Raw genomic sequence first — 13,816 nt, 5'->3', positions numbered from 1 at the left:
CTCTCTGTGTATCTCTTTCCTCTTTGGTATCTGCCTTCCAACTCTAGCTACCTCGACCTGTCTTGACTCCCAGCTTCATCTCTTCAACTTAAGGAGACCATCAAGCTCTGAGCCCCTCTGCCCCCTTCCTGTACTATAGCCATTCTCTAAACAGTTATGTGGGGCATTCAGAGGACTCATTTTGTTTCCCTCTCTCAGGGGTTCCTGTCTTGCATTGCCTGATGTCAAATGTCTGAAAACTATGGTTTCACATATTCTGTCCAGATTTAATGTAGTTCCATGCAGAAGAGTAAATATGATAACTATTATTCCATAAAGTCTGGAAATGCAAGTGGAGCTTATGTTTTAGTAGGGGAAGCAGCTAATAAATTAGCAAGAGGATGCTTATGATAAATTCAGATTTAGGTTCTTTAGAAGGACTATTCAAGGAAGACATCTTTGGGGGTGGATTTTAGCCTGAGACCTGAGTGATGAGAAGGAGCAAGCCACTGAAAGATCTGGGGAAGAGAATTCTAGCCTAGGTAAAAATCTGGCTAGTGAAAATGCTCTGAAACTGTAACAAATGAATTAACTTAACTCTACCTTTTTAAGCTCATAATTTGCAATTGCCTCATCACTGTCTTATTCAGCCAATCTGAGCTCTTTTCAATCCCCTATCACACTGTTGCTTTCCTTCCCCACTCATGCCATCCCCTCAACTTAAAATACCATATTCTTCTATTTCTTCCTTTGGAAATTTCATTCCCTTGCTAGCTAAGCCAGTTACAATCTTCTTTTCAGAGTCTTCTCTGATAACCTTAGTTAGGAATGATACATTTTTCCCCTCTGAATTTCTAGATACATTTTTGGGGGGTGTCCAGGGTCCTAAACCTTAATTAAGTACCAATTTTGGTCCTTATAAGAGTCATTTTTTCCCCGTTTTATTTTCCCTTGCATCCTTAGCGTCTAGAACAGATCCTGGCGTAGAGTAGTAGAAAAGTAAACGTTTTTGGGGAGAATGATTATATTATACCTGTATGTATGTCTTTCTCTGAAACAAAACATTTTGATATCGTCAGTTTGAAGTAACCACTTTGATTTATGTATATTGTAAAACATACAATTTCTGACCTGTAATAATCCTGATCTTGCTTCTAAAGACTATTTCAAAATTATGTTTTGCTAGGCTTAGCAATGGGGTAAAAATGTCTGTTGCACATATTCCTTGGTTGTTTTAAAATCTTATTTTGAACTAAAATTTCATTTAACAACATTTATTCCATTCTACTGTAAAAGTTTCTCAAGCATTGTTAATATGCATTAATTGTTTTATCTCCCAGATAATTTAGCACTTTGATACACAAAATGTTATTTGCAGACTAACAACATTGGCATCCTGGAGCTTGGACCGGTGCAGAGTCTCGGGCCCTACTTCAGACCTACTGAACCAGAATTTGCATTTTAAAAAGATTCCCAAGTTATTCATTTGCACAGAGCAGTGAGTGTAATGTTTTTTATGTTTATGTTTTTGTTTTTTCCCAGATGTTGTCACACTAAGGTATTTGTTGAATGAATAAAAAGCTTCCAGGTCAAGTATGGAGTGTGCCACCAGTTTTTATTGACAACTTATGTTGAATAGACACTTAATGTTATGTAAGATTGGTCCATTTGCTAGGTAAAGTAGTTCTACAAACTCCTAACCCATTAGTTTTCAGATCTGAATATATTTTATAAATATTACAGTAAATGTCAAGATACCCCTAATATAGTGATTTCAGCTTAGGTTGTGTTTAGTGAAGGGACACTGGTTTTTCACATTTTAAGAGACAGAAACCTATTTAAACTATCTTTGGGAAAAAAGGGTTGTTGGCTTTAGTTATTAAATCACAGGAAGTGCTGGGGTAGACCTAGATCTCAAGGATAATTGTGATTTGTCACTCAGTACATCTCACCTTGGTAATTTTTTTGTGACTTAGACTCATTTCCCCAAAGGTTTTTTTCTTATGGTGGGAGATATGGTTTCCCTCAGCCCTAAAGCCTTATCCTTCCTCCACTAAAGGAGCACGCAGACTAGGTCTGTCTCATACCAAGTTTAAGGATCCAGGGGAATCATCCTGACACTGATCAGCTCGTATTGGGTCAGATGGTCATCTCTGGGCCAATAAACTCTGATCAAAAGGTTAAATTAAACATTTTCCTGATGAAGAGGAAGAGTACTTTTTGTGATAGGCAAAACAAAATATTTCCAAAATAATACTCAAAAACATGACTATAAACTTCCATCCCATAAATAGGGTAGTTAAATTTTTGCGTTACTCGTTTCTTTTACCCAATTAATGTCTGGGGCTGCCAAAGGAATTTTTTGTTTTGCTGATCTGCCTTGGTAGCACCTTATGCCCTCTACCAGTTGCTCATACACCGAATGATTTTATTCTAAGGATGTATTGATGAATAAAAACATTACTGTAGTTCTCCAAGTTATTTTCTCCCGCATCAATTTGCTCCCATATAGCATCATGTTGTGGGACAAGCTTGGTCCCCACCAAAGAGAAACCTGGAATCCTGGACCCAGAATCCTAAACTTTTTTTCATGCCAAGTCTAATATGCCCCGGGATGATGAAAAGAATCATCTGTTTCTCTTAGGGAAGAGCTTGCCTCTACTCACAGCTTTGGTCTAGTCTCTATTACTCAGACAAGAAAATAAAAATATTCAACAGTATATTTTTAAAAGTCTGTTACTTAGTCATAAATGATATCAATATGATATGTGGAGTTGGGGGAAATTGGAAGGGGAGGGGAACCATGAGAGACTATGGACTCTGAAAAACAATCTGAGGGGTTTGAAGTGGTGGGAGGGTGGGAGGTTGGGGGAACCAGGTGGTGGGTATTAGAGAGGGCACAGATTGCATGGAGCACTGGGTGTGGTGCAAAAATAATGAATACTTTTATGCTGAAAATAAATAAAAAATAAATTTAATAAAAGAAATAAAAAGTAAAAAAAAATATGATATCTGGGAGACATTAATATATGTAGGAAATCTTTCTCTTGTTTTAGAAGGGCATAGTGAGACTAAGGATTAATCCAGCTTATGTTTTTTTTTTACTTTTTAAATTTTTTTATAAACATATAATGTATTATTACCCCAGGGGTACAGGTCTGTGAATCGCCAGGTTTACACACTTCACAGCATTCACCATAGCCAGTTTATGTTATTTAAACAGCATACCTCTGATTCTCCACACTAGCATTCATATTTATGGTGATGTCACAGATTTCTTCATGATTCTCTCAAAATAAAGGTTGTCTCACTTTTAGGAATATTCACTGCCAGAATCTCCTAGTGCTTCTAAAACAAACAAAGCCAAAATAAGTTTTTCTTCAGCTGACACCCCTGTGAAGTTAGTAATAATATTTTGTGTGGTTAATCAATGTAGATAACGTGTAGTCTTTTAAAGTGTTCTCTATGTGTGGTTAGAGTTAGAATTAGGTGTGGTGGTTATCTATCAGGTGAGAGATTTATTAGGTAAGATCCTAACTGTCTAACATAGGGTTAAGGTGCTATTCATGAATAATGAATAAATGAATTCATTTAACTAATTATTGCATGTTTTCTTTCTTTCTTTTTTTTTTAAAGATTTTATTTATTTATTTGATACAGAGAGAGGGGGATCACAAGTTGGTAGAGAGGCAGGCAGAGAGAGAGGGGGAAGCAGGTTCCTCACCGAGCAGAGAGCCTGATTTGGGGTTCAATCCCAGGAACCTGAGATCATGACCTGAGCTGCACCCAGCTGCCCTATTGCATGCTTTCAGTCATTTAGTTGTTCATTCAGAAATGCTTATTGAATTCTTATCATGCATCCAACACCAAAATAGACCTTGGGAAAACAACAGAGAACAAGACAGACTTAGTCCATACTGTTATGGAACATAAGACTCTAGTGGAATCTTTTGAATGAATCCCCAAATCAGTATCTTTTTTCACTTATTTAAAAAAAACAAAAACAAAAAAAACCCTCCCATGCCCTTATGAAGAGAGCCACATTGTTGTTATCCTGATGTCCTGATCTGACTCTGGAAATTATAGTTTACCTCAATGATTCATTCATTCATTCAGCTGAATGGTATTCTTTGCTTCCTGTCTCCAGCAGATCTATGTCTACCAGACAACAGGAACTAAAATTTCATGGGGAGAGAACAGATACTATTATACAATTTAAAAATATTTGTGTTCTTCTTATGCAATCAGGGATTTTAATAAAGGAAATAACCCCCATTTATTGCTCATCAAACTGCTGAGCTCTCTTCTCAGTGACTTTTCCATCACCCTTTCTGATAGAAAAGATTTGTTACCTATTTTCTTCATCTTTTTGCAAATAATTTGTTTGAGGCATTATTGTTAGACTGTTGAATTTTACTAGAATGAGTCCAGTTACTTCATTATTTTACTAATTTGCTGCTCACAGGGAAAGAGGCAAAGCAAAAACCAGAAAACAAAAAAGTCACAAATGGGATATGGTGAAATGCTTTGCAAAGACAAGGTATTTATTTTCACTTTTCTGGTCGAGTTTGCAAGGTAAATAATAACTGATTTCTTTTGCTGAGCCTACTTTTCCCTCCGGTTCCTGCCTTCATTCTTTGCGTTCCCTTTTCCAGTCTTTAGGATTTGGATCTTTAAAATTAGGATCTGAAATGGCTTCTTACCACTCCATGAATGGCTCATGTGAAAGTCCCCAATAACTTCCTTGTTGCTAAATACATCAAGTGAAATACTAGTTCACTTGCTAAATACAAGTGAAATTCTCTTTCCTTACCTGTAATGGAAACGCTGTGGTACTTGTTCGGACTGAAAATGTTGGCAGCGTCCCCGACTTCTCTTTTTCTCTTTCATTCTTATTCCATTCTTCAGCAGGTACTGTTTGCTCTACCTTCAGAAACACATCTAGAATCCCTCCATTTTCCATCTGGCTCAAGCTATTATTACCTTCTGTAAAAACAACTTACCTGGTTTCTCTCTTCCTCCCCTACTTATCTTCTGATTTTTGGATTTGTTCTCTTCATCTGGAGAACTGATTGGCCCAAATAGCTTCATGGTCCAGTATCTCACTTCCGTCAGGTCTTTATTCAAATGTCACCTTCTCAGTAAAGTTTTCTCTGGGCACCATTAATTAACATTGGAAAAACAGACATCATTCTCCTTACCAGCTTTCCATTTCTTCTTTGCAAATACCATCTCACATACTATATGTTTTCCTCATATACCCAGTTATTCTTCATCTTCCTCTTTCCCCTTCCATCAACCAGCATTTCCGAATGTTTTATTTCCCTGCTATATCCCCAGTTCATAGGGCATGGAGTATTAAGAATCTGGCTCATAGGGGTGCCTGGGTGGCTCAGTGGGTTAAGCCGCTGCCTTCGGCTCAGGTCATGATCTCAGGGTCCTGGGATCGAGTCCTGCATCGGGCTCTCTGCTCAGCAGGGAGCCTGCTTCCTCCTCTCTCTCTCTGCCTGCCTCTCTGCCTACTTGTAATCTCTCTCTGTCAAATAAATAAATAAATCTTTACAAAAAAAAAGAATCTGGCTCATAAAATTACCTAGTTATTTGTGGAAAGGGAATAAATTTTGTTGTTAACTAGGATAATTTTCTATTAGGTCAGTGATAGTTTGAAAAGTCTTGTTTTCTGTAGTCATCGTTTACTGAAAGGGAGAACATTATGCTTTCCTATTTAACTATAATTTTAAAATAAAAATTATTTATTAAAGGTATTAATGAGTATTCTATAAACACTCTTATTGGTTTGTGTGATTTTAACTTACTTGGCTTGAAGAGTTCAAAGTTCATTTTTTAAAAAATACTTTATTTACTTACTATTTGAGATATAGAGTGAGAAGGCGCAAGCAGGGGGAGCAGCAGAGGGAGAGGGAGAAGCAGACTCCCCACTGTGCAGGGAGCCCAATGTGGGGCTCAATCTGAGGCCCTGAATCATGACCTGATCTAAAGGCAGCTGCTTAAAGGACTCAGCCACCCAGGCACCCCCATCGTTCATTTTTTTATTCGAGTATAGTTGACACATAATGTTACATTAGTTTCAGCTGTACAACTTAGGGATTTGACAAATTTATAAATTATGCTATGTTCACCACAAGTATAGCTACCATCTGTCCCATTATAGGTCTTTCTTATTATTAATGTGGGAGTTGTTCTGGAGTTACACAGTGCAGATCAAGCTCCTGATCTTACAAACATTTTGGCAGGCATCAAAGTAAGTAGAACATTGACATCTTGGGATATGATAACTCCTCACTTGTTAAACTAGTTTCTCCTCAGCTTTTCCTCATTGTTCTCATTGTCTCATGTGTTGAATAATGCAGTCTTATCATTATTATTTTTGTTTTTATTTTGAGGTTAAGCATCCCTGTCTTTGTGATTGCCCTTTCCTCAGGTCTGAAAAACATCACTGTGTTTCCAGAGGAAGCTCTGGAATCCTTATTCTCTCTAAAGTAGAAAGGAAATATTAATAAAAGAAGGACTCTGGGACAATTTAAGTAAATGGGGACTTTAAAGTTAAAAACTAGGCTACTAGATTAGCATGTAGAACTCTACAGTTGTGGCATGCAGGGCCACCAGACAGATGCCAAAGGACAAGAGTTTTTCAAAATTGTGACCTAGTTTGGTCACAATTTTTTTCCGGTGACTAAGGCTGCTCATGGGTCCCAGTAGCTCTTAAGCAGGAGTCAAAATTATACATGAATGTAGAAGTCACTAATAACTTTTCCATTATATGTGGGTGGTATTTGTGTGTCAGTGAAGAAATATTTTGGTATATATGTAGCTCCATAACATAATTTTATAGGGGAACTGAAATGTATAAATAGAATATTATATATATGTATATATAATACATATGTTATATGTATTATATATAATTAATATATCATCATTATTATATATAATACATTCAATATATAATAATATATAATAATTAATATATAAAATTATATATAATATATATTATATATGTGTGTATATATATATACAATAATTTTAAGAATAGATTGAATATAAAGATACTTCTGAAGGGCTGGAAAAGATGTGATATATTGACGAAGAAATTTCTTGAGTTATAATTTGGGACTCAGCAATAGTTTGAAACAAATATTTAGAATAGTGAGTGGTTCAGAAAAAACACCCAGAAGACTTTTAGATGTTGGTGTTTTTCTAACTCCACATAACCTTTTAAAGAGACATAATCCATATTCGGACTTCTTCCTGGCCCCAAAGGCATATTTCCAACTCTTTTCTTACCATTTGCCTCCAGACAACCTCCAAACACCTCAAACTCAATGGAATAATGATAATAGCCATTATTTGAGAAATTACCATTTACTTGCCAGTGTTATAAATGCTTCATGTGTGTTAGCTGATTTATTCTTCAGAACAATTCTGAGTTGTTTCTTTTATTACCTTAGCTTTATAGATGAGGAAACTGAGACTTTAGGAATTTAAGAACCTTTCCCAAGGTCACACAGATATTAAGTGACACTCTTGTGTACAAATCCCATGTTCTTAACCACTGTTATTAGTTTCAAAATAGAGTTCTTAGGTGTTCTTTCAATCTACTCCTTTTACTGTTTTCCATATGTTATCGAATGTTATCACTCTGCATCCAGCCAGATTCCTAGACTTGCTTCTCTTCTTCCTTTCCTGCATCGGAATACTCGTATCTATTTCTTCCTTTTGCATCACTCTTGGAATTGTTTCCTTTTATCCATCATTACTGCAGCTATCATAGTTTAGGTTCTTATCTCTTGTCAGCTTACTAACTTGTCTCTTTGCCACATCTAGTGCCCCAACATCTTCCATGTTATAGCTTAAGTGATTTTACTGACTGGCTGTATTGTCAAATCTCTTTTCTGCTCAGGATCCTTGGATAACTTCCTATCTGTGGTATAAAGTCTAATCTGGGGGAGCTTGGGTGACTCAGTCATTAAGTGTCTGCCTTTGGCTCAGGTCATGATTCCAGGGTCCTGATCAGGAAGCCTGTTTCTCCCTCTCCCACTCTCCCTGCGTGTGTTCCCTCTCTCGCTGTGTCTTTGTCAAATAAATAAAATCTTAAAAGAAAGAAAGTCTAATCTGTTGTGTATGGCAAAGAAGACTATTTGTAATCCACTCTTTGTCTCACGTACATCCCTCTCTCCTGCCTCTTCCTTTTATAGATTCCGTGTTTCAGCCATATAGTACTTCTTAGAGTTCTTGAACATATACTATTTCTCCTATCTGGAATACTTTCACTCTATTCTCCCCCATTTCATATCTTTAATATAGTGGTTATCATATGGGATGCTAAATGAATGTTTGTCTTTCTCCATTTCCAAGTGCACTGCAAGCTTTCTGAAAATTTGATTTATGTTTTACTTATCTTTATATTCTTTATATCTCACGTATCTTTATATAGTCTTATTTACTTCACACATAATGTATTTTATAATTTATTATAGTACAAAATGTACCGACTGGCTCATAAGCTCTGAATCAATCAACAGTTGGATGGATGGTTGACTACACAAGTAAACACCATATCAGTTGGTTTATATTTGGTTTTGCAAGTGAAGGAACACTCTTTAAAAACTGAGTAGTTAAGGAAAGTAGGAGAGATGGCTGTCTGATTGGATAGGTTAACACAATGGCATGGAGTTGGAAGAGTTTTCTTTTTGTTGTTTGGAGATTTGTGGGTGCATGGCATATTTAGAAACCCCAGAAATTGTTTTTAGTGGTAACATGCAAAATGGTTTGGATATGGAGTGTTGACTGATCTGCTTAAGCTTTTTCAACCAGTTAGTTACAAGGCTTGAATTTGAGTCAGAGTCTTCAGTTTTACCCATTTTCATATTCTGCAGGCGTAGAATATACTATATTTAGTCCAACCATCTTATTGAACCAATAAAGAAAGTAAAGAAAGTACTAGGGCAGTAATCTGTTCCTGGTTGCAGAGCTGCTTAGGGACAGAGATTTCCAATCTTATGCTTTCTTCACTGTAAGAAGCAGTGTTGTATAGTGGTCAAGAAGCTCCAGTAAACCAGTTTTCTTGGACTTATATCTCAGCCCTGCCATTTATCAGCTCTGTGGTTTGGGAAAATTCAGTAATCTTATCTGTTATATGGGGGAAAGTATCCACATTCTAGGTTAATGTGAAGGTTAAATAACTTAATATAGTAAAGTTGTTAGACTGGAACTGTCACATAAGTCATATGTAGATATTTTCATCATTTTTTGATAAAAGGGGGCAATAATAATGCTTTCTCCTCCAAGCTGTTCTCACTGAGACTACATAATAGGATCTATCATGTTGTATTGTCTCATGTCTGTAACACCTCTAGACTGTGAGTTTTTAAAGGGTAGAGATCTGGGGTGCCTGGGTGGCTCAGCTGGTTAAGCATTGAACTCTTGATCTCAGGATCATGAGATCCAGCCCTGTGTCAAGCTCTGTGCTTAGTGCTGAGTCTGCTTCTCTCTCTCCCTCTCTCTCTCCCCTCTCCTGCTTGTGCTCTCGCTCTCTCTTTCTCTAAAAAGTAAAGCATTGAGATCTTGCTTTAGTCAAGGATTAGCATAGTATCTGGTATACAAGAGACATTTGATATGTCTGTTTTTAAACAACGAATGAAATTTTTTATCTTAGAAAATAACAATTAGATAAATATTTCAATGTCTTTGACACTAAAGTAGAATTCATGGAAAATTTTGGAACTGTCATGTTGATAGAAAAGATAGTAGAAAACTGGAGAAAATAGTACTATGTATTATTTAGCCAAGGAAACATTTAAAGTATCTGGTTTGGGCCATCGCAACTGTAGGATATCTTATCCTGATTCCTGATGTAATTGTTAACACTTCAGTTGTTTTTGTCAAGCCATAGGATTATATCTTTCTACTCAGACTTTTCTGAATAAACATGAGGAAGCCCAAGTATGAAGCAGGATTTTTATGCATTACTGGTGATAGAAATACTTCAATTTTGGCTTGACCAGTTTCAGTCTTTTAAAATTTTCTCACCATAGTACCAACTTTGAGTTTGGATTGGTGGCCCTTTTTTTTTTTTTTTTTAAATTTTAATATAATTAAAAATTTTTTTTATTATGTTCAATTAACCAACATATATTATGTTCAATTAAACATCATTAGTTTTTGATGTGTTCAATGATTCAGTAGTTGCATATGACTTGGATCTGGTGGTCTTTTTGTTTGGGAGCAAACATTTCATCTGGCCACATGAACAAATTAGAGATCAGTTACAGCACGATATAGAAAGTAAGTGCTTTGGAGACAGATAGCCTGGGTTGAATTTTTTTGTATTTCATTTATTTATTTATTTATTTATAGCATGAGAGTGGGGAGGGGTAGAGGAAGATGGAGAGAGAATCTCAAGCAGAATCTGCACAGAGTGTGAAGCCCCATGAAGGGCTCGACCCCAAGACAGGAGACCATGACCTGAGCCAAAACCAAGAGTCAGACACTGGACTGACTAAGCCACCCAGAAACCCTGCCTGGGTTGCATTTCTTACTCTGCTGTTTAGTCACTGTGTGATTTTCAGTGAGTTATTTAACTCCACTCAGCTTCAGATTTTCCATATGTAAAGAGTTTAAGGCATGCATCATCTCAGGTGAATATGTAGAAAATTTAAATAATTATTTAAATACTTGGCAGAGTATCTGACATGTAGTAAACACTAAATAAATAGTAGGGTTTTTTAAAAGTTTTTTATTTTAATTCCAGTTTGATAACACACATATTTTTAGATTCAGGTGTATGCTGGATCTTCACCAGAAGGTCAAGAAGTGATAGATTCAGGTGTACAATATAGTGATTCGCACTTCCATACAATGGTAAGTGTTTATTTAATGGTGGATGTCGCCATTCACCAGTTTATTTAAGATCTATCCTAATATACCACTATGTCTACTAAATAATTATTGATATTTAAACCAACAATTTTTAAGAAAAGGGCTATAGTTGGAGTAACAAAGTATGGGTAGATCATGTCAAGCTATCTGTATCAGAATCTTTTGTTAAAAATACAGGCTCCTTGGGGTGCCTGGTGGCTCAGTGGGTTAAATCCTCTGCCTTTGGCTCAGGTTATGATCTCAGGGTCCTGGGATCAAGCCCCACATCAGGTTCTCTGCTCAGCAGGGAGCCTGCTTCCTCCTCTCTCTCTGCCTGCCTCTCTGCCTACTTATTATCTCTGTCTGTCAAGTAAATAAATAAAATCTTAAAAAAAAATACTGGCTCCTTGTTCTTAACTTAGTTTACTGGTTAAGAATCTTTGGAGATGGGACCTAGGAATGAGATAATTTCAGAAGCACCCACAAAAGCTTATTTTGATGTCAATTGCCCATGAATAAACTTTAAGAAATATTTATTTACAAGGTATATGTTTTCTTGAGAATTTTTAATTGATTTAAATATTTCATTGAAACCAGCATGGATGATGCAATAGATGGAAAGTCTTACTTAATTTGTTAGTATCTGAAATTATAGGATCTGCAGTTTTGGGGCAGTATTTTAAGGTCATAAGAAAAGCATTCATTCTTTTAAAAAATTTTTATTTTAATTCCAGTGTAGTTAACATACAGTCATATTCAATTCAGATGTACAAAATAGTGATTCAACACTTCCATGTAACACCTGGTGCTCATCACAAGTGCACTCCTTAACCCCCACCACCTATTTTACCCATCCCCCCACCTCCTTTCTGGTAACCATCATTTTGTTCTCTATAATTAAAAATCTATTTCTTGGTTTGCCTCTCTCTCTTGTTTCCCTATGCTTGTTTGTTTGTTTCTTAAATTCCACATATGAATAAAATCATAGGGTATTTATCTTTCTCTATTTCATTTAGCATTATTCTCTCTAGCTCCATTCATGTTGTTGCAAACAGCAAGATATCATTCCTTTTTATGGCTGAATAATATTATGTTGTATATATGTACCACATCTTCTTTATCTATTCATCTATCAGTGGGCCCTTGGGCTGCTTCCATAATCTGGTGTTCTTTCTATTTCTTTCAGATGTCTGTCACACTGTCTTTGGAATATCTGATCATTTGTCTCTCTTCCAGACTGTGAGCTCCTTGGAGTAGAGACTTTGATTTTTAGTTTCTAGCACAATATTGGGCCCATAGGAGGTATTTAGTATGTCTTTTAAACGAATAAATCAATCCTTGTGCATCTCTCTTGATTTATAATTGTGTTCTTGAGAGGACGCATTGAATTCAAACAAATAATTAACTTTCTTAGCAGAAATAGAAGAGCAATTTTCAGCTGTTCAGTTTTACCCTATTTTTATTAATGTTGAAGTAAGATCATATTTTTTATCTTTTTAAAAAGATTTTATCTATTTTTTGAGAGAAAGAGAGTGCACAGAGGGAGAGGGAGAAGCCAACTCCCTGCTGAGCAGAGAGCCTGATATGGGGCTTGATCCCAGGACCCTGAGGTCATGACCTGAGCTGAAGGCAAATGCTTAACTGACTGAGCCACTCAGGTGCCCTAATAATATTTTTAGCATGATCAAGTTTTCCCCCTACATTTGCGTAACTGTCTTGTATTTCTTAATTTAGTCATTGGCATTTAATTTCTCAGGAATGGATAATGCAATAGGAAAGCTAGTTTTGGGGTACCTGGGTGGCTCAGTTGGTTGAGTCTGATTCTTGTTCTCAGCTCAGGACTTGATCGTTGGATGTGAGTTTGGGCCCTGTTCTGGGCATGGAGACCTCCTTAAAAAAAAAAAAAGAAAAGCCAGTTTTAAGTTTCAGAAGCCTAGACTCAAAGGATGCACTGTTTCTAAATAATAGCATTGTAAGGAAAGATGAAGAACTACGTTGTCCATAGCAAAAGATTCTCTGGAATGGAGGAGGGGAAGAATTGAAAGGAACAAGAGCTTTAGTTACCAGTGTACACTCTTGAGAAAGGACTATGTATTCTTTCTCTATTAGTTGGGTACCTGTTGGTGTTGGGGGAGAGAAAGAAAATGATAAATGATTCAAATAATTACATTTAATATTATATATCAATTATACCTCAATAAAAATTAATTAATTATTTAAAGATACAAATAAACAACTGAGTACCTACCATGTACTAGCAGTTACACAGGAGCAAACAAAACATGAACCCTACACCCAGGGAGGTCATAGTTTAGAAGAGAAGAAATACAATACCATTTGACAAGTGATTAAGCAAATATATGTACAAAAAACAGAGGTAGACCAGAAGACAAAATGATTAATTTCTAAAAGCATTTTTCCCCTTTACTTTTATCTTCAGGGAATTTCTTTTTGTGGAAAAAAAATCTAATTTTCCTTTATTTGTTATGTAAACTAAAAGTTTATGCATGCCTCAACTTACTACATCTCCATTAAGCCTTTAAGCCTAATGATCACTGTTTGTCAAATGGTCCTGAATGTATTTCTATTCCTAACCTGAAAGTAGTCAACATCACACTTATTACAGAGTTAAACTTGTAGCTGAATAATCCTTAACTTGTCCTTTTTCTATACCATGTTTTGAAGAATTACAATAAAATCATCATTACTCATGTGCTCCATGTTTTCAGGAATACAGCATGATGTTTCAACATTTGTATACATTGTAAAATGATCAACACAATAAACCTAGCTACCAAGTGACACTAACCAAAGCTATAGCTTTTTTTCTTGTGGAGGGAAGTTTTAAGGTTTACTTCTTTACAATTTGCAATACTGTATTATTGACCATAGTCACCATTGTTGTACATTACGGCCCCATGGCTTATTTATTTTATAATTGGTAGCCTTCACCCATTTC

This window comes from Mustela lutreola, chromosome 3 (assembly GCF_030435805.1).
Source record: "Mustela lutreola isolate mMusLut2 chromosome 3, mMusLut2.pri, whole genome shotgun sequence".
In the NCBI taxonomy this organism is placed as follows: domain Eukaryota; kingdom Metazoa; phylum Chordata; class Mammalia; order Carnivora; family Mustelidae; genus Mustela; species Mustela lutreola.
The sequence above is the reverse complement of the archived record's forward strand: the minus strand, read 5'-3'. Positions refer to the sequence as shown.